Genomic DNA, 27,332 nt, shown 5'->3' with positions numbered 1-27,332 from the left:
GAAAAGGAACCTTTCTAGAAGGGCTACTAGTAATGACATTCTTCAGATGTGCCTATTGTGCATATTTGTAATATTGAAGGCTTCTATTTTATAATAACTAGTAATATAGTTGACAAGAATAATAAGAAGTTAGTTATAGTATGTTGTTTGCTGTGTGCAGTGGTTTATACATGATTTGTGGCGTCTTAATATTTAGCAGTAAAACTAAATGCTGTCATAGTACTGGCATAAGAAGCCATTCTAAATTCTGTTAGAACTGTTACTTTCAGTCTTTTTAACCCTTGAGGTGATGAGTTCAACTGTGCTTGTTGTTAAGCAAGATAATCTTGCTAATGTCTCTTTCAAATCTTTTATAAATGTAAAATCTGAAAACTTAAAGTTATACAGCAGCCATTAAAAGTAAAATACGTTATCAAATGATAACTTGAAGTTTGTATAAAGGCTGAATCAATACATACACATTGCCCTGCAGCATTATTTGTCTATCTTTTACAATTTATTTTGTACAGTTACCAATGATTTGGATCAACTTTACAAATGAGTAATGTTATGTACAGCAAACATTATGACTTTGTACTGAGTAAAATTAAAGAATCAGAAATTTGATGCTGCCTAACTGCTTGATTCATTAGATTTTAAAATAAAATCGTATTATGAGATAGTGCACAAATGCTTTCCTCCCAGGTTAGTTTTCCTATTTGTCAGAAGATGAAGCAGAGAACCTGCAGCACATGTGTAAGTACAAATTCTAATTAACAATGCCTTTGTAATTCCATTTACTTTTTATCTACAGTGTTATTAAAAGGTTGGAAAATATTATTGATTTCTGGAGCTCTGTTTGCTAGACTCTGGGATCTGTGAATCCCTTGGAGAATTTCATGCATCTTCAAATTTATGTCTGAGGCTAGGCATGCCATGTCTTGGGAATTCAGTTTTTTCTGTATTTATTGATCAAAAAGTATGCTATTTCTGTACCAGTATATTGGTTTTTAAAATGTTTACTGCAATGAAAACACTGTTTTCTTACTGTTGACATGATCTTTTGGAAAATAGACAGGGATGTCTGTAGGTGCAGAAGTACAATTGAACTTCACAGTAATGAACCCCAGTGGGGCTGTCAAGAGGATCATTATAACAGAATTTAAAATTTATAGCATCAATTTGAATTGAGTTTCATTTAATGTATTTAAAAATCTATACTTGGTAGATAAAATCATGTTATTCATGCTTTATTCAGTGGGTGCCTGAAAAGACATTTGATTCCAAGCATCAAATGGCAATTTTTTGGGCCTTTCTATAGAATTTATTACTTAACTGATTATAGTTATGTATTAACTAATTAATACACACAAAATGCTGGAGGAATTCCGTCCTGATGAGGGACTCGGCCTGAAACGTTGACTGCTTACTCTTTTCTATAGATGCTGAGTTTCTTCAGCACTTTGTGTGTATTAGTTTGATTTCCAGCATCTGCAGATTTTCTCATGCCTTGACTGATGGATGTTAATTTAATTGTAAATTCCAGAGTGGTGATAGGGTACTTCATTAAGAGCTTAAGATCACATACAAATACATTATCATTGGGTTTGAGCAACACATACAAAATGCTGGAGGAACTCAGCAGGCTAGGCAGCATCTATGAAAAAAAAGTACAGTCGACGTTTTGGCCTGGATTTTCAGCATCTGCAGATTTTCTCTTGTTTATCATTGGATTTGATTTTCTTTTCAGAAACAACAATGATGACATGTTGCCTGGCTGCAATTTTCTCGGTTGTGTTGTCCCCTAATGTTCTTTGCCTTACTGCAATTTGGGTGCAGTTGGCTTGTTATCATATCAGACAATGAACACAGGGCTTATTTGAGTTCTTTCTTCATTTGGTATCATTTCAATTGTCTTAATCTGATTTCAGTAATTGTAGTCACATGGATGCCCTGTAGAATGTTTGCATGGTATTACTGATTTCCATTGAAGACAATTGGATCTCATTGGGATCATTGGAACTGGGTTTAATGATACTGAGGTAATGCTGTAAAGATTGGGGATCCACTAAAATGTACCAGTACTTCCAAGATTTGCCTTGAGTTTCCCCGTGTGCCAATGGTTTCCCCATGGAAAGAAGTTTGAAAACTAATTCTGCATCACCACGCTGCAAGGATTATTTTGTAGTTTGGTTATCTCAATTTTTGCTGGTTGCTACACATCCAACAGACATATACATTAGACCATAAGACTGTAAGATATAGTAGAATGTGGCCTGTTTAGTCTGCTCCGCCATTTCATCATGGCTGATCTAATTTTCCTCTCAGCCCAAATCTCCTGCCTTCTCCCCATATCCCTTCATGCCCTGACCCATCAAGAAACTATCTCTGTTCTAAAAGGACGTCCCTCTATTCTGTGTCCTCTATCAAGGCCTTTCTCATTCAATAGGTTTGAATGACGTTTCAATATTATAACACAGAATATGCTGTTCAACCCATTTAAAATGCTTTAAAATAAACTTACATCTTATGCTTCAGGAAAAAGAAATCTTCCAGATATTCACAATTCTCTGTTCCCCTAAAGCACTGGAATGTACAGTATTTCTTTTAAATTCAATTTTCTAGTAAATGTTATTAAACTTGCTTGCACCAAAACACAATAATATTTGTTATCAGTGGAGAAGCAATGAGTTCACTGTTGACCTGGAAGTCTGTTGCTGTCTGGAATTAGTTCAAGATGTTCTCTGGTGACTAGCCACTGTGATGTTATCTTCATGGCAAGCAGTAAAGCATGTTAAAAATATATTCTTATTGTTAATGTAGATATTAAGATATAATAAGTAAACTTTAAAAATAAACATACATTTAAATTTAAATTCCTCCATATTTTGAAATATTTATTGGAGGGAATTGCTGTAATGAAATTAAAGTCACTGACTGACTTTGGGATTTCTGCATTAAATAACAGCCTTGATGAAGGTATCAGTTTTACAGAGGACTGACAGAATACCTTCAGTTTTATCATCACTGCTAGTGCAAAATCGGGGCACAGAACCCAGCAAAAAGTAATATCTCCCTGTTTCTCGCATGATTCTCCTGCAAGGTATTTTAAGTTGGTCCTCTCTGAGATTCCTCAATTTCTCTTACTTGTTTTCTTCTTATCTAGTCTGTGCTCTTCATTACTTTGAACACCTTTGTAAACAGTATATAAATCTTTTCCATTCCTAGAAGAACAACCATATCTTCTCCAGTGTTCCCATGTAATTGATATTTCAAATCACTGATACCATTCTGGTAAATGTCCTCTGTGCCCTTTGGACTATTGTGATCAAGTTTAGAGTTTTCGTATATCATGATACAAAGTGGTACAAATAGGACAAGGGCTTGGGTGATTTTACTATTTAATTTTGATATTGGAGCTGGTTATAATTTAAATAATATCTGTACAATTGAAACCTTATCTGATTAGTCTGCTTGTCCCAGATATATGGGTGGACTTCATTTTATGTAGTTGGAGCAGGCCAGCAGTTTTCCTTCCCACTTGGTAGATATCATCAAAGCACTTTCTTTGGGAATATTCTTCTGCAAACAATCTGGTCATGTTCCTGGCCTAAACATTCTGGATGGGAGTATTAAACATTTGCCCAAAATTCAACTTAATGTTAATTTGACCTGCCGCAGAAAAAGCAAAGGCTTATGTATAGTAATTCATTGTCTCACTGAGTTCTCACATTCACCAACAAAATGCTGCATTAAGTGCAATCTCCCCGTACATGATTAATCATTCCCCGCCATATTGCTGCGCATGTAATACGTGACACTTAACTACCCATGCTTTCATGTTTTCTGGGTCTCGCTGCATGCTAGCATAAACTGCTTCATTTGTTGACAATCTAACATTATGCAGTATTGAGTGCCCTGTGCATTTATTACACTGGGGGACATACACCAAGATTGGTGTATCTTACACATTAAGATTTATGATCTTGCCACTGGAAAAATCTGGAGATCATCAGGAAACTTGTAGGATTTGAGTTTCTTGCATCCAAATAAGTCTACTTATGAGCATCTCATGAATCATAAATTGCCAGAAGTGTTCACTGAGATCTCTAAGCAACTGTTCTTTCTGCTAGTCACCCTATGGTACAGAATGTTATATACAACCATGTGGAATCTACACTGACAAGCAAAAACAAAACTAGAGATGCTGCAAATCTGAAACACAACAGGACGTCTTGGGAAACTCAGAAGGTTGGGCATCATCCATGGAGAAACTGAGATAACGTCTCATGCCAGTGGTCCTTCATCAGAACTGCAAAAACGAGAAAACAATCATATTTTAAGATGCAGAGATGGGGAGAGGTGGAGAGTCAAAGTTGTATTGTCATAGCACAAACACATGTATGCAGAGGTGCAATGAAGATCTTACTTGCCACAGCGACTCAAACACGTACATTAGATATGCAGCATTCATAAAATAAATTATACAGAACTTTTACAAGAAACGTAACTAAAACAAAAAAGTGTAATTTAATGCAAAGTAATCAAAGTGGTCATAGTGTTTCTTAACTGTAGTGGTTAGGCTTTACTAGTTGGTTCAAGAATTGAATTGTTGAAGAGAAGAAGGGGCTTTAGGCCTCTGTACCTTCTGCCTGATGGTAGTTGTGAAAATATGCCAAAGCCTGGGTGGTGGCTATCTTTGATGATAGATGTAGCCTCCTTGAACCTACACCTGCTGTAGACACTATCTACTGGTGGGGATGGATGTACCCCTGATGTTTTGGGCAGAGTCTACTACTCTCCAGCTTCTTATGTTCCTGCACATTCAAAATACTATACCAGACTATGATACAATCAGTCAGGATACTTTCAGCACTACTTCTGCAGAAGTTTGTTAGAGTGTTTGATGATAAGCCAAACTTCCTTAAACTCCTATGAAAGTAAAAATGCTTGTGTGTTTTCCTTAATGATTGCATCTTCTTGCTGGGGCAAGAACAGGTCATCTGATACGTTAATGGCTTGGAACTTGGAGCTACAGACTCTGTCCACTACGATCCCTCAATGTAGACTGCCCTCCTTCTGCTTCCTGAAGTCAACAATCAGGTCCTTTGGTTTTGTTGACATTGAACAAGTTTGTTTTTGTGGCACCACTCAACCAGGTGATCTATCAAAAGAAATTTATGTGAAAGGATAGAAATTAAGGTTGTCCTGGTGACAAAATTACTTCTAGTGTCATCTAAAGGAGAGAAATGAAACCTGAAATTAACCAGCAACTTCAGTCTCCACCCTATCATAGATGTTTGGTTTCTATGAGTCCTCCTCTCTGACATAAAACTTGCTTATTTTCTCAGTCCGTCAGTTCAGTAAGGTCATTGACTTGAAATACTAACTCTGTTACACTGTCCGCAGCTACTGCTGAACAAAGCCTACTTTTTGATTCTGTACTTTAACCTTATTGTTTGCTAATCAAGCAATATGTAAACAAACTCTTGAAGAAAAAACCAGGAAGGGAAGTTGAGCTATTTATGTACAGTGCTGTAGTGTTAGAACTGATGTTGTAGAAGAGCCGAGAACATATGTAATGTAATTACTGCAGTAGTAATTCTGCAACATCGTATGTTAGATTATAGTCTTACTTTACATCAAGAAGACTCTGGTTTATGATAATCTATTCCATATCAGGGATGAAAACACACCTTTTTGAAAATATTGTATGGCAGAAAATCAGTTTAAAACTAAGGCATATTTTTTTCTCTCAGAGGGTAATCAGTTTCTGTGATTCCCTGCCCTCCACTAAGATGGAGGTCAAATTATTACTTAAGGGGGAGATAAATACTTGAAGATTGAGGAATTGAGGGTGATGGGAATCTGGCACTGGAGAGGAGTTGAGGCCAGATCAACCATGATCATATTGAATGGTGGAGTTTATCCTTGCTCGTACTCTGTGTTCTTGTGGCCCCATGCGCTTACGGCCCTAGTTCTTCATACTGTGGATGCTGCAGGCTTGAGAAGTACTGCCAAGCTAATGATGGGGTACAACTCAAGAGGCTGGTTCTGTTCAGGGCTGTTGAGCTCCTTGAGTATTTTTGGAGTGTTCCTATCCAGGAAAGGAGACCATTCCATCACACTTCTGCTTTGTAAAGAAAAGAAAATGTTTGGTGTGTCAGGAGGTGAGTGATTCACAGCACGTTAAAAAGCACGGAAACTGGCCTTTTGGCAACACTTTCTTCACCAACTTGTCCAACTATATTGCCACTTTCAGGGAACAATGTACTTGCACCACTAGATGTCCCTGCTCTAGAATATTCCCCAGGGCCTTGTCATTCACTGTATTTCTCCTGCCCTGGCTTAACTTCCTAAAATACCTCAGTTTGCATCTGTTTGAGTCAAATTCCATCTACCATTCCTTTGCCCATTTTCCACAGCTAGATCCTGTTGACAACCTTCCTCACTGTTCACCACACCACAATTTTGGTGTCATCCACAAACTTACTAATCATATCACCTACATTCTCATTCAAATCGTTAGTACATATAACAAACAAGTTGGAAGTCACGGGCCTTTAATTCGCAAAACACCCTGTGCGATACCCTTTCATTCCTTGCACCAAGGCAATTTTGTATGCAGGTGGTGGGTAGCTCACCCTGGATCCCATTTGATCTAACCTTCTGAAGCAGCCTGCCATGAGGGACCTTGTCAAAATCCTTGCCAAAGTCAATGCAGACAATATCTACCCCACCGGCCTCGTGAAACCTCTTTGCAACTTCAAAAAAATGCAGTCAAATCTGTGAGACATGATGTCCCATGCACAAAGTCACACTGACTATCCCACATCAATTCTTGCCTTTCCAGATGCCGAATTCCTTTCTCTCAGAATCTCTTCCAGTAACTTTCCCACCATTGACTTTCAGATGACCAGCCTGCAGTTCCTTGCCTTGTCCTTGTCGCCCTTCTTAAGGTATAACATTACTACCTTCCATTTTTCCAGTACCTCGCACAAGACTAAGGAATATACAAAAATTCTTCTCCAAGACCCCAGCAATTTCTTGCCTAATTTTCCATAACATCTGAGGATAAAATTGGTTAGACCCCAAGAATTTACCTACCCTTATGTACCTCAAGACCACCAACACATTTTCTTTCATACCACTGCATTGATATGTTTCAAAACATCACCGTTCTCTACTCTGAATTCTCTGGCTTCCTTGACCTTCTCCTCAGTTAATGCATTAAAGGCTTATGCAGGATACCCAGCTTCTGACCTGTTCTTCTCTTATTCCTTGTGAAATAGAAGGAAGTTACTCCATCCATTGATTACTTGCTGGCTCTTGAAGCATTCCCAGCAGATCCATAACCCCATGAATATCCTAGTAATTTATATTCTCTCACATTCCCATCATTTACAGTTTATCCTGATTTTTTTTATGCTACCAACACCAAGGGATGATTTACAGTAACCAATTGACCTATCAATATATTTTTAATGTGGAAAGAGACCAAAATACCTGGGTGAAACCCAAGCTTTTGTAGAGATTAAATGCAAACTCCACATAGACAGCATCTGAGATCAGGATTGAACCTGAATCTCCGGAGCTGTTGGGGCGACAGCTTTATGTTGTACTACTCTTGCATCCAGAGTATTTATGTGATTCACTGAGCTTCTGGTCATTTATAATCCATGGGATGTCAGTGGTGGGGCACTTAGCAGTGTTAATGTTATTGAATATAAAGGTTAGGTGATGTGAGTCTCTTTTGCTGGATATGGAGAAAGAGATTGATGAGGCTGAATTGAGAACGGGTACAGAATTGGTGAGTTAAATGGCCTCATTCTTTGTTGTAAGGTAATATGAAGTAAATCATTTTTATAAAGTATTATTTCAAGATGCAATTGCGTGGTTTGAAGCTGGATTTTTGAATTATTGGTCCAGGTCTTTCTGTCTGGGTAATTTAAACATTCTGCTGCCTCCAGTCCTGCTGTTGAGAATGATTTATCTTCCAAGAACTGAATTTTTTTGTTTTCTTTATGAGATTTAGATGTTGCTGACAATTCTGTTCCTCTGTCATTTATTGTTACTATCTTATTACCCCTGAATCGTGGAGACAGTAAAGAGTCAAGTGCATTCTTGGGTCTGAGTCTCATATAGGCTAGACTGGTCAAGGATGGCACTTCTCCTTCCCTCAAGAACACTAAAAACCAGAAGGATGTTTACAACAACCTGGTGGTTTTGTGGTTATCATTACTGAGTCTAGCTTTCATTTTATTAATTACAGAATTATCTAATTACTTGATTTTTAAATATGCCCGATGAGTGAACTCAGCCGGGACACAGATCAGCGGTGACACAATTTGCTCACTTACAATGCCGAAGATGGCCCTTTGGGCCTTCAGGTAAATGCTATCTGTGTGGAGTTTGCATGTTTTTCCTCAGATTACTCGGTTACCCTGGGATCTCCAGTCTCCACTTACATCCCAAAGGTGTGCTAGTAGTTTAGTCGACCACCTCTGAGTAGGAAGATTGTGAGTTCAAATCCCATTTTAGCTACGGGGTGACCGAGAAGCGTGGCTGCTCCAGTAATCTGGGTTCAATCCTCACATCAGGCGCTATTGGTGTGGAGTTTTCACATTCTGCATGCAGCTGCTGGTTTACCTCAGGGTTCTCTGGTTTTCTCCACATCTGAAAGATGTGGGTTTTTAGATTAATTAGTTGCTGTTAAATTGGGCTGAGTGTGTGTAGGTAAATAGAATGTGGTGTAAATTGAGAGAAATGTAGGGAGGTCAAAATGGGCTTGATGTGGGATCAGTGTAAATGGACATTGGAGACTCAATGGGCCAATGGGCACTTTCTGTACTATATGTCACTATGGCTCTAATCTGTGTTTGCAGTGTATTAATGGGAGATTGCTGTATTGTTAGAGATGTTAACTCTGAAATAAAATCTGAGACTCAGATGCTTCTGATTTGACAGATGGACACAGTTTAGGAAGAGGACCAGGGCTCTTAAGTCATTTGAGGCCCAGAATTTTTGGTCAGTTGCTTGCACTTTATGTTGATCTGTGACAGAAGTTTCAGCAAACAAAAACATTCACATCCATTCATCAAAATGTCTCTAAGCAGCTAAGCACAGCTTTGAGACTTTGGATTTGTATAGAAATCCTAAAGTTCTAGTTTTTGTGCTGGAAATATTGATAGAATCTTACTTTCAAAAATCTGGGCAAGTGAAATCAAGGTTGAGGTATAACCTAATCTCTTCTATTTTTGCATGACACATTTATTTATTACTTATTTAGTGAAGTAGCAAGGAGGAGGCCCTTCTGGACCTTGAGGCCAAGTTGTCCCAGCAACTTCCAACAAACCTGAGTAACCCTACCCTAATCACAGGGCAATTTGCAATGACAAATTAACCTACCTGGTACGTCTTTGGACTGTGGGAGCATATTGGGTGACCTGGAGAAAACCCACACATTCCACGGGGAGGACGTACAGAGACCTGTTTCAGAACGGCGCCGGAATTAAACTCTGAATTTCTGAACGTCCTGAGCTGCAATAGTGTTGCTTTCTCTTCTTCGGCTGTCCATCGATTTCGATGTTGACTGTGCTGAGAGTTTAGTCTCTGCAGGCACATTTATGGGCCACAAGACCAGCACTGGATCGGCACTGTCTCCCACATCGGTTGCATTTGTGATTTGACTGGTCTAGCACCGAATGTCTGTGTTCATGACCTGCTTCATATTTCTTCTGCCTTTTCCCCTTGATAGCTGGGATTGACGTCCTGACAATGCAGCGCCAACTTCTGTTCAAACCATCTTTCTTCCAGGTGTTGACATTCATGTCAGTGTTCTTCATATGGTGCTTGAGCACATCTTTGTAGCACAGCTTTTGATGACCATGCTTCCTCTTTCCTTCATATAGCTCGCCATAGAAAACAGCTTTGGGTAAATGATCATCGCTCATTCTTGTAACATGACCAGTCAAACGCAGCTGAGAAACTGATGAGTGATTCTGCGCTGACTGTCCCAGCACATTTGAGCACCTCCGCATCTGGTACCCTCTCTTGCCACTTGATGTGCAATATTTGGCGTAAATGCCTGAGTTGTGTCTTGGTCAATTTCTTGACGTGCTTCTGATATAATGTCATCGTTTCAGTTGAATAACGCAGAGATGGTAAAACAGCTGTGTTATACACTTTGACCTTGGTTACCATTTTAATGTCGTGGCGAGACCAAAGTTGCTTCTGTAAAGCACCAAAGATGTTTTAATTCTCCTCGCAACTTCCAGATCTGATGAGTTGGTGTTGGTCACAGCGCTTCCTAAGTATGTGAAAGAGTCAGAGCATTTCAGCTCTACCCCGTTGACTGATATGACTGGTGGCTGGGTCTCACTGGGACTACACAGAGGAGGAGGCTGGTACAGAATTCAGTTTTGGAGACATTGATTCTTAGGCCAAAAAGAGTGGCAGCAAACGAGAAGCGGTTTACAATTTCTTGAATCACATTAACATCATTAGCAACCAGGGCTGAGTCGTCTGCATGCAGAAGCTCTCTGACACATATCTCTCTTGATTTGGTTGAGGCTTTGAGTTTTGACAGGTTGAACAATTTTCCATCTGAGCGAGTCCTGATATACACACCTTTGTCCAAATTATAGTCCATTATTTCCAAAACTGCAGCAAGATAAAGTGTGAACAAAGTTGGAGCAAGAATACATCCCTGTTTTACCCTGTGGTTGATGAAGGCTTTGCTGACATCTCCTCCGATAGATATGTTCTCATGAAACAACTTGAACATCATAACCAGCCTATCTGGACAGCCAGAAGTTTTGAGCACTTCCCAGGGTGTTTCTCTGTCCACTGTATCAAATGCCTGTGAGAAATCAACAAAGACAATGAACAATGGTTACTTCTGCTCTACCACCTTTTTCTGGAGTTGCCTTAAAATAAAAATCACGTCAGTGGTTGCTCTTCCAGCCCTAAAGCCACATTGGCATTCAGGAAGCACATCTTCTGAGATGACCTTGAGCCAGTCGAGCAGTATCTTTGCCATCATCTTGCCAGCTGTGGACAGAAGGGAGATTCCTCGGTGGTTTCCACAAACACTACGGTCGCCGTTTTTCTTGTAGATGGTGACTATCAAAGCATCTTTGAAGTCCCAAGGAAGACACTGATTCTGCCAACAAGCATTATATAAGTTCAACAGTTCAGTCTTCAGAGCAGGACCACCTTGCTTCAGTACATCTGATGGAATGCCGTCTTGCCCGGGTGCTTTACCACTTCTGGTATCTTTTAAAACCTTATTAAGTTCTGTCATAGTGGTTAAGGCACTTAACCACACATTGCTCTGTGACGACACCGGTGCCAAGCTGTATCGGCCCTTGCCCTTCCCTTGGACAACATCGGTACATGGAGAGGGGAGACTTGCAGCATGGGCAACTGCCGGTCTCCCATACAACCCTGCCCAGGCCTGTGCCCTGGAAACTTTCCAAGACACAATTCCATGGTCTCTCGAGACTAACGGATGCCTAGTGTTGCTTTAACTGCTACACAACTATGGTGCCCAAACAAAGTTTTGTCAATCTCTGATTTAAAATTAACCATTTACTTAGCATCATTTGTTCTCAATACTTGCAGAATGTTCCCATTATTTCGCATTTGGTCTTTACTTTTTGACGATATTCCTTGACCTTGGACTTGCCATCCACGAAGTATCATTAACCATTGCTATCTCCCTTAGTAATTTGTAAACTTCAATTAAGTTACTCTTTAATGTTCTACCTCCAGTGACTGCAAAACAGTAAGCACAGCTGGTGAAGCTGCTTCCTTGTATCTCCAGGTATTTGAGCTTGACACTGCACCCTGGTGCTGCCTGTGTGAGTTCTCTCAGTATCCTCTGGATGTCCAGTTTCCTTTCACACCAAAAGATATGTTTATCCAGTCAGTCCCTTGAATGTAAATTCCAGCATAGATCCTACTTACCTGTACATGGCATTTTAATGATGTATGTACATGAACTCCAGCTCTCTTTGGAACTCTGCTGCTATTGGTTTCAAATCTTCCTTTAACTCAAAGTGGCAAACGTCACATTTGCCTGCAATGAAGCCCATTTGTCCTTTCTGTACCCATTTATTCCATGAACATTTCTGCAACTTAATACTTTCATTTACACTTATAAAATTTTTGACTGTCCTAGTGTTACCATCAGACTGAGGCATGTGGTTTTCCATCCCATCACTGAAGCAATTTATAAACATGACAAGTAAATGTGGCCACAATGTAGATGCTTGCTTGATTGATGGCATTCTTCATCTCCTGCCAATTATCCCTGCTTTTTGTTTCTTACCACTCAGATAGTTGCTTTGCTAGGTCAATAATCTGGATTCAGTTCCATCAACTTCTGACCTTCCGTGTTAGCTGGCGGTCTCTTGTTGGAGACATTATCAAATGCCTTCTGGAAGTCTACGTAAATAACATTTGCAGACATTGTTCTGTCTACTATTTTAGTCACATCTTCAAAACAAAAGATCACTTAGGTTCACTGGGCATGACCTACCTTCACTCATCCACTTGGCTCTCGCTGGTCAACTGAAAATTCAAGGTTTTCAGTCATTCTGTTGTTAACTATGAATGCTGTTCATATGACAACAGACATTGGATCAAGAGGCCATAGATTCATTCTCCCACCTTTCTTGAAGAGCAGACTGATTTTCTCAATTTTCCAAGCTCAAGGAACAATTCCCAAATAGAGAGGACTTTAGAAAATTACATTTGGGACACATTTCTTTTTAAACGTTGATAAAATCGTTAAGTTCTCGGGATTTCCCACCCTTCAGCGGCATTAATCTCTTCACAGTTATTATGATTATGTGCCTAATTCAGAAGCTTTTTTCTTGTGATAAATGGGAAGACATCCACCTCCTTTAATCATTTTCCCATTTATTAATTTATTTTTCAATCTCACTATGTTCTATTTTCAAAGGGCCATTATTTACTCATTATTGCTTTACTTCATGTAAAACAGCTGTTTTTCAGTGTGACTGCACATCAACAGTACCTCGATCAATGACTAAATGCTTTGAGATAGCTTGGAACACTATCTAACAAAAGTTTCTTTCTCCCTGTCTTCTTTCTTAAGTCAGAGTCAAGAGTTATATAGCAGAGATAAAGGCCCTTTGGTCCGACTTCTCCATACTGACCAAGGCGTCTACTTGAGCTAGTCGTATTATTCTGTGTTCCGCACGTATCCCTTAAGTTTAATCAAATTTTAAGGGAAAATGCTGAAATTGGAGGCCCAATAATTTATATGTGTAGTCCTATTTTTTTTCAGGGATTCATGTCTGAAAGTTGAATCATGCGTCCTTGTCCTTTTGTTTTGCAGGATGCTGAATTTCACCAATAAACAATGATATTAAAGTCTGGTAGGTCATGAAGAGAGTGAAATTATTGAAGGTGATTCTTAAGGATAAGACTTACACCCATCTTAAATTGGCATCATAACTGGCACAGATATTATGGCCAATGGGTCTTTCCTTTTCTGTCCTGTACTGCTCTATGTTCCAAGTCCCAGTCATTTATTTAAACTGCAGTTAAATTTCATTTGATGTTGTTTGCTTTTCACCCTGCACTCTAATTGCCAATGAAATCAGATAACATCAGATTAAGGCTTTTTGCACCTGATATTATACACCAGAGCAAGACTTAGGAAAAAGTGCCCCATTAGACTCAGGTTTGCTGAAGGAAGTGATAATGACATCTTCAATGAAATCCTTCATCAGCCTCCAAAAATTGAGATGACTGTTCTGACTGCTCCCAGGTGACCTCAGGAAAAAGCCGAAATTGCCTCAGCCTGAAACGTTGACTGTTTATTTTATTTCCATAGATGCTGCCTGACCTGTTGAGTTCCTCCAGCATGATTGCACTGGATTTCCAGCATCTGCAGAATCTCTTGTGTTTCTGAAATTGACCGGCCATCTTACAGTTTAGAAATGATCAAGAGATGACAAGTTTTTGGACAATTGCTTCAACACATTTCTACTGAATAGCAGAAGTACCATGAAGATACTGTGTGATTTGTTTTCATATGTGATATCGCAAATAAAATCGGCCATAGGCTGGAACAAGGCAAATTGTAGTGGCTTATAAAGTCTATCTGCACTTCTTAAAGTGGAGATGTACTGTGACTATGGCAGGTGCTGTAGATGTTCTGACAATAGATTAAGGCTTTTTGCACCTGATATTATACACCAGAGCAAGACACAGAGACTTAGGAAAGTTGGGCAATATTGATGTCAAATTCAGTCTGAGTAATTATAGCCCCATCCATCTAGTTCAAATCATCAGCAAGGTGCTCGGAAGATCGCAATGCTTTTGCTTTTGCGCCGTAAGCCAAAGGAGCCGAGTCAGGTCATTTGGCTCAGCTACTGCTCCATCATTTGATCGTGGCTGATATATTTTCCCTCTAAACCCCATTCTTCCTGTCTTTTCCTCATAACCTTTGATCCCTTTACTAATCAAGCATCTTCTCCTTTGTAATAGTGACTACACTCACTTCTGCCCCTGACTCTTGAATTTCTGGCATGTTGCTGCTGTCTTCCACGCTCAAGACTGACACAAAATATTCAGCTCATTAGCCATTTCTTTATTCTCCATTACTGCTTCTCCAGTGTCATTTTCCAGCATTCTGATGTCTACTCTTGCCTCTTTGCTCCTTATATATCTGCTAAACTCTTGGCTGCTTTCCTTCATATTTCACCTTTTCTGTCCTATTACTTTTTAGTTGACTTCTTTTGATTTCTTAAAGCTTTCCAATCCTTTAGCTTCCCACTAATTTTTGCAATATTGTATGCCCTTTTACTTTTATGCTGTCTTTGACTTTACAATTCAGCAATATATGCCTCACCCTCCTTTTGCAATGTTTCTTCTACTTTGGAATGAAATGATCCCATGTCTTCTAAATTACGCACAGAAACTCCTGTCATTGCTGCTCTATTGTCATCCCTGCTAGTGTCTCCTTCCAATTAACTTTAGCCTGTTCCTCTCATATACCCCTGTAGTTACCGTTACTCCTCTGTAATACTGATACATCTCAAACTGCCAGGTGAATTCTATTATATTATGATCGCTGATTCTCTGGGTTCATTTTCCTTAGGCTCCCTAATTGAATCTGGTTTATTACATAATACCTAATCCAGAATTGCCTTTGCCCTTGTGGCCTTGACCACAAGTTGCTCTAAAAACCCATCTCAGAGGTACTCTACTAATTCCTTCTCTTGGGATCCAGTACCAACTTGCCTTTGCCAACCTATCTGCACATTGACGATCCCATCATAATATTGCCTTTCTTACACGTTTTTCTATCTTCTGTTGTAATTTGTACCCACATCCAGGCTACTGTTTGGAGGCCTATATATATAATCCTAGCTGGATCTATTTTACCTTGTAGTTACTTAACTCTTACCCACAAAGATCCTACATCTTCTGACCCTATGTCTTTTCTTGCCAAATATTTGATTTAATTCTTTACAAACAGAACCACCCACCCTTCTGCCCACCTGCCTGTCTTTTCAATAGAATGTGTATCCATAGATGTTTAACTTCCAGCTGTGATCTTCTTACAGCTGCTCCTCTGTGATGCCCACAATGTTGTACCTGCCAATTTCTTACTGTGCTGCAAGCTCATCTGCATTGTTTCATATGTCGTGTGCATTAAATATAACACCTTCTGTACTGTATTCACCACTCTTCTTCTCCATGTTTCCTGAAGTTAAATTTACTTCCTTTTCTAAACTTTCTGTCTTATTCTATAGTCTGGAGGCCTCAGTAACATCTTCTGCACTCTCCCTCCCTTTTCGTTTATCCACAATTTTCTAATCAGTTGAATGAATCCCGCCCCCCAGTGTTTTGTTTAAAGCCCTAACCACAACCCTAGATATGCAATTTGCAAGGACCCTGGTCCCAGCATGGTTTAGGCGGAACCTGTCCCATCAGAACAGATCCCTCCTTGCTTAATACTGGTGCCAATGTCCCACAAATTCAAATCCATTTCTCCCACACTTCTCTTTGAGTCATGCCTTTAACACTGTAATCTTATTGGTCCTGTGCCAATTTGTAAGTGTTAGTTCTGCCTTTTAATTTGTTCATTAGCTGCTCAAATTTCCTCAGCCTTTTCTAGTACATTGCTGGTACCCACATGGAACATGGCAACTGGAGTTATCCCCTCCCACTCCACATTCCTCTGCAGGTCAGATGAAATGTCCCAAACTCAGGAAGCGGGCAGGCAATCTAGCCTTTGGGACTCCTGAGCTGTGTGACAGAGAATTGTGTCTACTCCTGTAACTGTACTATTACATTTCTCTTTTCTCCCCCATCCTTCCCAAATAGCTCCTTCACCATAATGCCACAGTTAGATAGTTCATTCTTCCTACAGCCTCCACTCTTGTCTGCATAGGGAGCAGCATGTCAGACCAGAGGGATAAGCTCAAGGGCTGGCTGCTCCTGTACTATCACTTAGATCCCTGTACCTCCCTCAGTGACAGTCGCACCCTCATGACCCCGCACACAGACTTAATTTGAAGCTATTAATTTAATGAGTGTGACTGCTCCCTGTTGCAGCATTGAGGTAACTCTCCCCTCCCTGACGCGTCACAGTGTTTGAAGCTCAGAATCCAAGTCATCAATTTTAAGGCAAACGCGAGGAAATCTGCAGATGCTGGAAATTCAAGCAACACACACAAAGCGCTGGTGGAACGCAGCAGGCCAGGCAGCATCTATAGGGAGAAGCGCTGTCGACGTTTCAGGCCGAGACCCTTCGTCAGGATGGTCCTGATGAAGGCTCTCAGCCCGAAACGTCGATAGCGCTGCTCCCTATAGATGCTGCCTGACCTGCTGCGTTCCACCAGCGCTTTGTGTGTGTTTCATCAATTTTAAGCTTCAGTTCTTCAAGCAACCAGCATTTACTGCAGATGGGGACCTCCAGCTCCCACAACACCTGATTCTATATCGCTACTTCATTTAATTAGTTGTAATTTAGTGTCATTTTATTTAATTACCATGCCTTCAGTAACTTTGCTTAAGTTTCAACTGGAAGCTCACTAAGCAATTAATCCTTCTGAGTACAGTAGTTCAAAGCAGAAAGGTTAAGGATCTTATCTAATTCTCTCTGAAGCCTCTCAAGTCAAAGTCCTACTGGACCACTCTGACAATGGCCACTCCACTTAAAACTATGTTCCTTTTGTTGGCAACTGCTGCCCAATTAGCCAATGAGCCATCAATGAGATTTTTTGTTTTAATACCTTCTTGCACTTCCCATTACTTTCATTCGTGGGAAAGATTAATTTATTATTTACAAACTGGGGGCAATGAATATGGCTTGGTGTGGAACAAGTCATGTCTTATTAACTTGATTTAGTTTTTCAAGGAGGTAACAAGGGTGAATGATGAAGGTCGAGCTGTGGATGTTGTCCACATGCGTTTCAGTAGGGTGTTTGACATGGCCCCTCATGGTGGGCTCATCCAGAAGATAAACATGCATGGGATACGTGGTGATGTCCATTTGGATTCCGAAGTGGCTTATCTGTAGAAAGCAGAGGGTAATATTTGAATAAACTATTCCTGGCTAGAGGTCTGTAACTATTGGTGGTCCCCAGCGATCCAGGGATTACTAGGACCTCTGTTCTTTATGGTATATACTATAAATGACTTGGATGAAAATGTGTAAGGGTAGATTAGTAAATTCGCAGACAACACAAAAATTTGTGGTGTTAAGAATAGTATAAAAGATTGTAAAGGATACAGTGGGATATAGATCATTTATAGACTTGGACAGAGAAATGGCAGATGGAATATAATCCAGCCAAATGTGAGGTGCTGACTTTGGGAGATCAAGTGGAAAAGGACTTGCCACTGTTAATGGCAAGGCCCTCCAAAGCATTGATGAACAGAGGGATTTTGTGGTCCAAGTCCATAGATCTGTGAAAGTGGCAGCATAGGTTGATAGCGTGTTAAAGAAGGCATATGGCATGCTTGACTTTATTTGTCGAGGCATTGAGTTCCAGTGTCAGAAAGCTATGTTACAGCTTGATAAACTCTGGATTTTGCATTCAGTATTGCTCACTCCTTTCTAAGAAGAATATGGAGGCTTTGAAGGGGATGCAGAATAGGTTTACCAGGAAACTGCCTGGATTAGAGGCCATATTGTAAAGATAGGATGTACAAATTAGGATTATTTTCTCTGGAATGGTGGAGGCTGAGGGGAGAACTGTTTAGGAGATTATGAGAAGTATATCTAGAATAAACAGCCAGTATCTTTTCCCCAGGGTCAAAATGTCGAAACAGATGGCATTCCTTTAAGGGGTAAGTTCCAAGGAGATGTGATAGGCAAGCTTTTTACACAGTGAGTGGAATCTGTTGTAATGGGTGGGAATGGAGCCAAATATGGAAGAGGCATTCAGGCGATAGGTGCATGATTGTGCAGTGAATGGAGGAATATAGACATTGCGTTGGCAGAAGCAATGAGTTTAGTTAGGCATTTAATTACTACTTTAATTAGTTTGGCACAATATAGAGGACTGAAGGGTCTATTCCTGTTTAAAATATTGTGGAATATTGGCCTGTTCCTGTGCTGTATTGTTTTATGCTTTACGTATGTCACTTAAATCAATCTAGATTTTTGACATACAAATTTTGTCTGTATTTAGATTGCTAAAATAGCTTGAATTTTAAAATAAATTACACTGCACAACAAAGATTTTGCTTCCTGGATACTTTTGAGTTTACCTTTTGGATTTTGGGCTGCTGATCATAAACATCACTGTGAAATTTCCCTATCATGCACCATTTTCTGAAATCACCTATATTTGTTATTTCAATTCATAATTCAATTCAGAATAACTGGTGCCAAAATTAAGGAAGGCATTTTTGTTGGTCCACAAATCAAACGGGTTATCAATGACAGGCAATTCAATGAACTTCTAGTGGGACAGGAGAAAATTGCGTGGAAGGCATTGGAGGATGCTGTTGAAAATATTCCTGGCAACTATAGATCACCAGACTACGTGCAGCTGGTTGACAACATGCTTAAAGGATGCAAAACCATGAAGTGAAACATGTCACTAGAAGTTCAATTCCATTTAGACTTCTTCCCTGCAAATCTTGGTGGTGTCCGTGACAAACATGGTGAAAGGTTTCACCAGGACATTGTGGTCATGGAGAAATAATATCAGGGCAACTGGAATCCATCAATGCAGGCTGATTATTGTTGGACACTTAAACGAGATGCCTCAGACACTGAGTACAAACACAAATCATCATCAAAACATTTTTAGCTCAGTTGGACAAGTGCAAAGTGTCAGCACTATTATGCATTATAATAAATAAAAAATAATTTCTTGTTTCTTCAAATTCCTACATGGTACAAGTAGTCTGAAATTATATTTGTGTTCAGCTTCAAGTGGTCTATCATAAATTTAAAAAATTCCAAGGAAGCAATATTTTCAAAAAAAATTGTTGTCCATTGTTATCTAACTCATTTGGAAAGGAAACTAACCTTTTTGCTTCTAAAACCTTAAATTGTATCTTTTCACTATACTAGTTTCACATTTGGTTTGGGTATATAGAACGTTTAGTTCCAGTAACTTTTGTAAGCTGGTTGAAGGCTTAAGTTAGTGGTGGCATGTATAGTTGAGAAACTAGTTTGACTTGGGTTTATTTGTTGTGTGGCAGAGTTAGTTGTGTATTTCTTCAGTCAGTGCATGAGATGAAGCTTTGTCTAACTTTATAAATTGGTTTATTCCATAATAAAATATAACAGTCAAGCAACAGGTATGACTGAATTTACTTAATGCAATTGATAAAAATGAATTTTGCTGTTTTGCTGTACATTGACATATCCTCTCTGTCTCCTTACTAGCTTTCAATTCCTTGGCTCTGACTGCCTAATTTTCACCTTGGATCTCCAGACATGGTTCAAAGTCCAAAGGTCCATTTATTATTAAAGCATGTATCCATATACAACTCTGAAATTTGTCTTCTCCAGACAACAAGGAAACAAAGAAAAAACATGAAAGTTGTTCAGAGGGAAACATCAAACCCTTTCCTCCCCCCCACATAAAAAAGAGTGGCATCCTGATTATCAACCCTATAACCCCATTCCTCTGCACAAAATGGAACTGGAACATCGAACCTCAGAAAACATCCCCTGCCCTGCACAAAAATTCTAACAGAACACAACAGAACATCAACCCACAAACACTCTCCCCTCGTACAACAAAACAGAAAAGGAACAGGTGATAAAAAAAACACAGAATATAAAAACCATGAGTCAGAAAAAGTCCACAATCCATAAACACAATAGCAGAAGCATATTACCATTGATATCACTGACATTCATCAAAAAAGAGGGACATCACACAAGGCAGAGAGGCCTACCCGCCTGCCACAGCAAACCACGCAGCAATAGGCTGCTCACAGATTCCTTCTTGGCAGTGATTGAAAGGAAGGCAGTCAGCACTGAACTCTCGCTCGCCTTCCACAAAAGCCTTGATATGCCAGTTTTATTCGACACTTTATTTGATGATTAATGGATGTTTTAACTGGTGAAATAGAGTTGAACTTTAGCTCATGCCCATCTCAAAGATTCTTTGCATCAAGGCTGTCTGAGTATGCACGTGCTTCCTGGAATCTTCTCAGAGACAGCAAAGTGTTGGATCACTCAAACGATCTCCAAATTGTAAATCACAGCCTCTAACAGGCCGAGAAACAGATACACTTCTATCCCCCATCAAGAAGGCCTTAAAGCTCTCCGCTTCTTTCTTCTTTCACAATAAAAGAACCAACCAGTTCCCCTTCACCACCACCATCCTCCTCCGTCTGGCAGACTTAGTCCTTGCCCTCAATAATTTTTTCCTTTGGCTCCTCCTTCTTTGCCCCCAACTTTCACCCTGCCCTTAAATTCACTTGGTGCATTTCTGCCATCTTTTTTCTCAATCTCTTTGTTTTCATCTCTGGAGACAAACTGTTGACCAACATCTTTTATAAACCTACTGATTCCCATGGCTATCTTGACCATACCTCTTCCCAACCTGTCTCCTGTAAAAATGTTATTCCCTTTCCATCCCATTGCATCTGCTCCCAGGCTGATGCTTTCAGGACATCAGAGATGCCATCCTTCGTTAAAGAATGAGGTTTCCCTTCATCCACCATTAATGCTTCCCTCATCCGTATTTCCTCCATTTCCCTGACATCAGCGCTCATCCCATCTTTCTGCTGCCTGAACAGTGATAGATTTCCTCTGTTTCCCACTTGGACCTTTTACCTCTTCTCTACCTTTCTATCACCTCCCCCGTTGCCTCTCCTCCTTCCCTTTTCCCTGTGGTCCACTCTTCTAGATTCCTTCATTTCCAGCTCTTCTGGCTTCCCACCCATCTGGCTTCACCTTCCAGATCACCATCTTTTCCTCTCCCTACCTTTTTATTTTGGTGTCTTCTCCCTTCCTTTCCAGCCCTGAGGAAGAGTCTTGGCCCGAAATGTTGACTGTTTATTCATTTCCATGGGTGCTGCCTGACCTGCTGAGTTCCTCCAGCATCTTGTGTATGTTCCTAAAGACCATTTTTATATAACCACAGATGGACGTCATTACATTTGAGTCAGTAAGGTATGGTATCAAACTCAATCCAGAGATGATCACATAAATCAATGCAGAAATGAAAGAGTGTTGTATTGCAGGGGGAGTTGTCTCTCAGATGAATAGTTTAAATGGGATGCTTTCTATTATTCCAGATAGACATAAAAGATCATTTGGAACCATTTCAAAGAAATGTAATATAACTATTCAGTACTTGGTAGTATTTAGCCTTTGATCACCATCATGAAAATAAATTGCTCAGTTTTGAAGAAAGGTCCTAGACTTGAAATCTTAACTGCTTCCCCTACTGTCTGACTTGATGAGTTTTTCAAGCGTTTAATCAAAAAAAATGTAACTTCTGCTCACTATCACTCCCCTTTTGTCTGTATTTTCTGTGTTCAAATTACTTGCCCTGTTTTTTTTCTGAATGACCTTATTTGCCTTTTGATATTATTTAAGGTTAAAGTGGTGAACTGCTAAAAGCCATGAGACTAACTTGTTTTATTATTGGTTTGCAAAGCAGTAGCAACTCTACAGGTCAGAAGGGCCCTTAGAGAAGTAAATTGGACAGAATTGTCTGGTAGAATGAAGAAGTTCATCAATTAAATTCTTCACACTAGTTTTGACAAGAAAAGGTATTAACACATTGTAAAATCAGTTAAACAGATTTTGGAGTTTTTTTTCGTCATCTGAGAGACCAATAGAACAGGCAGAAATTTGAAGGTAGATATTCTTCTTTGATGCTTGTGTTAAACATACAGATGGCACGGTTACTTTAACGATTGTGCTTCTGAACTTCAGCATCCTTGAATTCAGAACAGAATTCTGTAGTTGCTACTGTGTTTTTCTTTAGATCAGGAGTTCCTGATGTGGGGTTCATGGCATGAAAAAAGTTGGGAACCGCTGCTTTAAATCAAGCAACTGATGGCAAATTTCTGCACATCAGTCTGTCCTCAATTGGCAACTGCAATGATGGTAGTTATCAACAGGAGACAGACTTACCAATAATCTACTTACTCATACTTAATTTAGGTTTTTCTTTAATGGCTCAACATTTGCAGACTTGCTCTTTAGGGGCTGAAATCCAGAGGAGAGGTGAAAATGAAATAAAAACAGAAAATACTTAAAATATTCAGCAGTCAAGAAAGAGAAACAGAACTAAAGTTTTGAGTTGAAGCCCTTCATCAGAACTGGAAAAGAGGGAAAACAGGTCAATTTCACATTCCCTGTATTTTAAGGTGAAGAGAATGTGAGAGGTGGCAGAATCAGGTAAGGGTTAGAGTGGAGATAATTTACTGATGAAATAGTGGTCATTGTCAGTAACTGGCCTAGAAACTTGACTTTCCTATGGTTGTATTCTAAACCCAACCATCTCTAGTGGGAGCCCATCCGCAACCATAATGACAGAATGGGGATGTTTCCACAATGTTCTATTCCATTCAGAACTCGAGAAAATGAAGGGGCTGTTGATGAGAGTATGCAAAAAAAATCTTATCCAGCATTTAAGCATGGTCTGGTAAGTTATGGAACAAATGTACAATGCAATGGTTTGCTGCTTCTTCAAGAGTAATGATCTAACTATACTGAGCATTTCTCACCATCAAGATCCTGGAAGTTGTCATTGACCATAAACTCAGCTGCAGTGGTTACGTACACACAGTGGCCACTGAGTGTATGTTCATGGTTTTCTGCTGCTGTAGTCCATCCACTTCAAGGTTTGACAAGTTCTGCGTTTCGGTGATGCTCTTCTGTTGTAATGTGTGGTTTGACAGGGTGTTTTCACCCACAGAACTGCTGCTCACTACATTTTTTTTGCACCATTCTCTATAAATGTAAGAGGCTGTTGTGTGTAAAAATCCCGGGAGATCAACTTTTCCTGAGATACTCAAACCACTCCATCTGGAACCAACAATTATTCCACATTTCTTAGATTACATTTCTTCCTCATTCTGATGTTTGATCTGATGGGGGTGACAACGACAGTAAAGAGAATGTGTACCCTGAGGCTGGTGACTCTCCATCAAATTCCCAAAACTAGTTTCACTTTTTCCAAGGCACAAGTAAGGAGTGTGACATAGTAATCTCCACTTGCCTGTAAGAATACAGCTCCAAGAACACTTAAGTTGAATACATGTGATGTGATATTCTTTAGAACTGGATATTTTAAATGTATTTACATAATTTCTCCTTTTTGTTTTGTACTGTCAAGCCACAATTTAAAAATTCAGTTTCTTAGGTAATATTCTTCAAAAATCCTTTACATTGACACCAAACGTTGGTCGCTGACAAACTGAGTAACATTCTACAGTATTGCAGTTAGAGGATACCAAAACTTTCTTCAGATATATAAAATGTATAAGAGAAGTGAGAGTGGATATTGGACCACTGTAAAATGATGCTGAAGAGGTAGAAATGGGGGACAATGAAATGGCAGACAAACTGAATAAGTATATTGCATCAGTCTTCATTGTGGATGCAGTATGGAGGACGTTCCAGGTGTCAAGATTCATGAATTGAGTGAAGTTACCATTATTAGAGAGAAGGTTCTTGGGAAACTGAAAGGTCTGGAAGTAGATAAATCACCTGGACCAGATGGTATATAACCCAGGATTCTGAAAGAGGTGGCTGAAGAGATTGTGGAGGTGTTAGTAATGATCTTTCAAGAATCAGTTCCAGAAGACTAGAAAATTGCAAATGTCACTCCATTCTCCAAGAAGGGAGAGAGGCAGAAGAAAGTAAACTATAGGCCAGTTAATCTGGCCTCAGTGGTTGTGAAGTTGTTGGAATCGATTACTAAGGTTGAGGTCTCGTGGTACTTGGAGACACATGATAAAATAGGCCATAATCAGCATGGTTTCCTCAAGGGAAAATCTTCCCTGGCAAATCTGTTGGAATGCTTTGAAGAAATAACAAGCAGGATAGACAAAGGAGAATTGATGATGTTGTATACTTGGATTTTCAGAAGGCCTTTGAAAATGTGACATACATGAGACTACTTAACAAGCTACCAGCCCATGGTATTACAGGAAATATTCCAGCATGGATAAAGCAGTGGCTGATTGGCAGGAGGCAAAGAGTGGGAATAAAGAGAATCTTTTCTGGTTGGCTGCCAGTGACTAGTGATGTTCCACAGGAGCCTGTGTTGGGACTAATTCTTCTTAGGTTTTATGTCAATGATTTGCATGATGGAATTGATGACTCTGTTGCAAAGTTTGCAGGTGGTTTGAAGATAGGTGGAGGGGCAGATAGTATTGAGGAAGTAGAGAGTCTACAGAAGGACTTATGTGAGGAAATTGGGCAAGGAAATGGCAGATGGAGTACAGTGTTGGGAGGTGTATGGTCATGCACTTTGGTAAAAGAAATGAAAGGGTTGACTATTTTCTAAGTAGAGAGAAAATACATAAACTGAGGCACAAAGATTACTTGGGAGTCCTTGTGCTGGATTCCCTTAAGGTTAATTTGCAGGTTGAGTTTGTGGTGAGGAAGGCATTTATTTCAAGAGGACTGGAATATAAAAGCAAGGATGTAATGTTGAGACTTTATAAGCACTGGTGAGGTCTACTTGGAATATTATGAACAGGTTTGGGCCCCTTATCTTAGAAAGGATGTTCTGAAACTTGAGAGGGTTCAAAGGGGGTTCACAAAAATGATTCTACGATTGAACGGCTTGTCATGTGAAGAACATTTGATGGCTCTGGACCTGTATTCACTAGAATTCAGAAAAATGAGGGGTGGCCTAATTGAAACCTATTGAATGGTGAAAGGCCTTGATAGAGTGGTTGTGGATATGATGTTTCCTGTGGTGGAAGAGTCTAAGACCAGAGGACACAGCCTCAGAATAGAGGGCCACCCTTTTAGAACAGAGATGAGGAATTTCTTCAGCCAGAGAGTGGTGAATCTGTGAAATTCTTTGCCACAGGCAGCTGTGGAGGCCAAGTCTGTATGTCAGTGTCTTGATTAGTCAGGGCATGAAGGGGTACGAGGAGAAGGCAGGTGACTGGGTCTGAGAGGAAATTTTAGATCAGCCATGATGAAATGGCGGAGCAGGCGATGAGCCAAATGGCCTAACTCTGCTCCTGTATTTTATAGCCTTATGGTTGTATACAATTACCATTCCCCACTCAGAAAATGTCTCCCGCAAATGTGAAACATTGCCAAAAAGAGAAATGAATGTGTGTAAGAAGGGCATTGTAAAACCTAGTGGATCATTTTAACTGTTGTTCGGAATTAGCATTCTGTAGGTTCAGCATTCTGTCTTTAACAATGACTTTTTGGTATATTACGCTCTGAAAGAGTGGTGGAGGTAACTCATGGTCTCAGAGTACAATTTTAAGGAACGATTGACTAAGTTGAAGGATGAGAGGAGGTAGCTGTGAAGATAATGAGTGCATTGTTAACATTTCAAAATTGTGAAAATTGTGGATTGCAGGATACCATAAACTAACAACACTGTAGAAAGGGAAGAAGTGAGAAAGCAGAAAACTATAAGCTGATGAGCTAGACAGGGGAAATGTACTGGAAGCTATTATAAATGTTGAGTTAACAGGACACTAGGGAAATATCAACAGTAATAGATGAAGTCTGGAAGAGATATTATGTTTGACAAAACTACTGGAGTATTTTGATCAGCCATGATCTTATTAATTGGCAGTGCAATCTTGAAGGATTTGGTGGCTTACTTTCTCTCTTAATTTTGTGGGAGCTGACGTAGGTGTGGTCCATTGCAGTGTCACTTCTATTTCAGTGCAGATAGCTGCTGGACTCACAGAGTTACTCTGATAGATATTGCTGTCCCATGCCCACCTCAGGTTCCTGATCTGTCAGCATGATTGCGGCCATCAAATGTTGTTGGAAAAACTATGACATTCACAAGCTTTCAGCTACACCTGGGACACGGAAAATATATATATATTTTTAAAATTTCACTGGAAATCAATGGAACTCATTAGGCTAACTTAAACAGGGAATAATAACATCAATATTTCTTCTGAGAGCCAATGTCTGCCGCTCGTGTGAAAAGTTTACTGGAGCCACATTGATCAGGTGGAGGGACAAATGAAGGGAACTGAATGTAAAATGTTCGCGGTAACTTAGGTGGATGAAGTTGATGGACATTGGGAGTTTTCAGGGGAACTCTAATTGTGCTGATGGGGCAGGAATGACCTGCACCCACAATCTAAAATTATAGTATAAAAATGAAACGGTAAGTTATTAGTTTAATAAAAGATCTCTGCAAAAACAAATTCCGTAATTTGCAGTGTTCATTATTAACATGATAAAATATAACATTATTAACATCTTTAACATTATAACTGGAATTTGAGCTACTGAGTGATTTTAAAAAATGATTAATTTTAGTAATTAATTGCCAATTTAATTATGGTGATATAGCATGAATTTATCAAATTTTCGTATTATAATTAGGACTGTTGAGTAATTAAAAATTTTTGTAGTTTAAACAACAATCATGAACATAACTTTTTATTAGAGTTTTTTAATGATAAAATTAATCATGATAAGATAAATAATTTCCAAAGTAATCATGTTAATTGTGGTTTTAATATAATTTTAAATAAAAGTGGAATATCAATATTTTAAAATAAAACAAAAGGTAAGCACTAACTAAACATCACTAACTAACTAAACATAACGTTGTACTGCACTGCAACAGGACCTTGGGCTCACCTTGTCCATGTCAACCTTCTTGCCTAGCTACATGACACATTTCTCTGCATTAAGACTG

At 39.5% G+C, this 27,332-nt stretch overlaps 1 protein-coding gene across 8 annotated transcripts in view; it reads left to right on the top strand.

Annotated features, from left to right (window-relative positions):
- The window catches only part of inpp4b (inositol polyphosphate-4-phosphatase type II B), an 801,341-nt gene that overhangs the window by 173,148 nt on the left and 600,861 nt on the right, over positions 1-27,332 (top strand). The window lies entirely within an intron of this gene.

This window comes from Hemitrygon akajei, chromosome 4, assembly GCF_048418815.1.
Source record: "Hemitrygon akajei chromosome 4, sHemAka1.3, whole genome shotgun sequence".
Classification (NCBI taxonomy): Eukaryota; Metazoa; Chordata; class Chondrichthyes; order Myliobatiformes; family Dasyatidae; genus Hemitrygon; species Hemitrygon akajei.
This window is presented reverse-complemented; position numbering and strand designations above follow the sequence as displayed.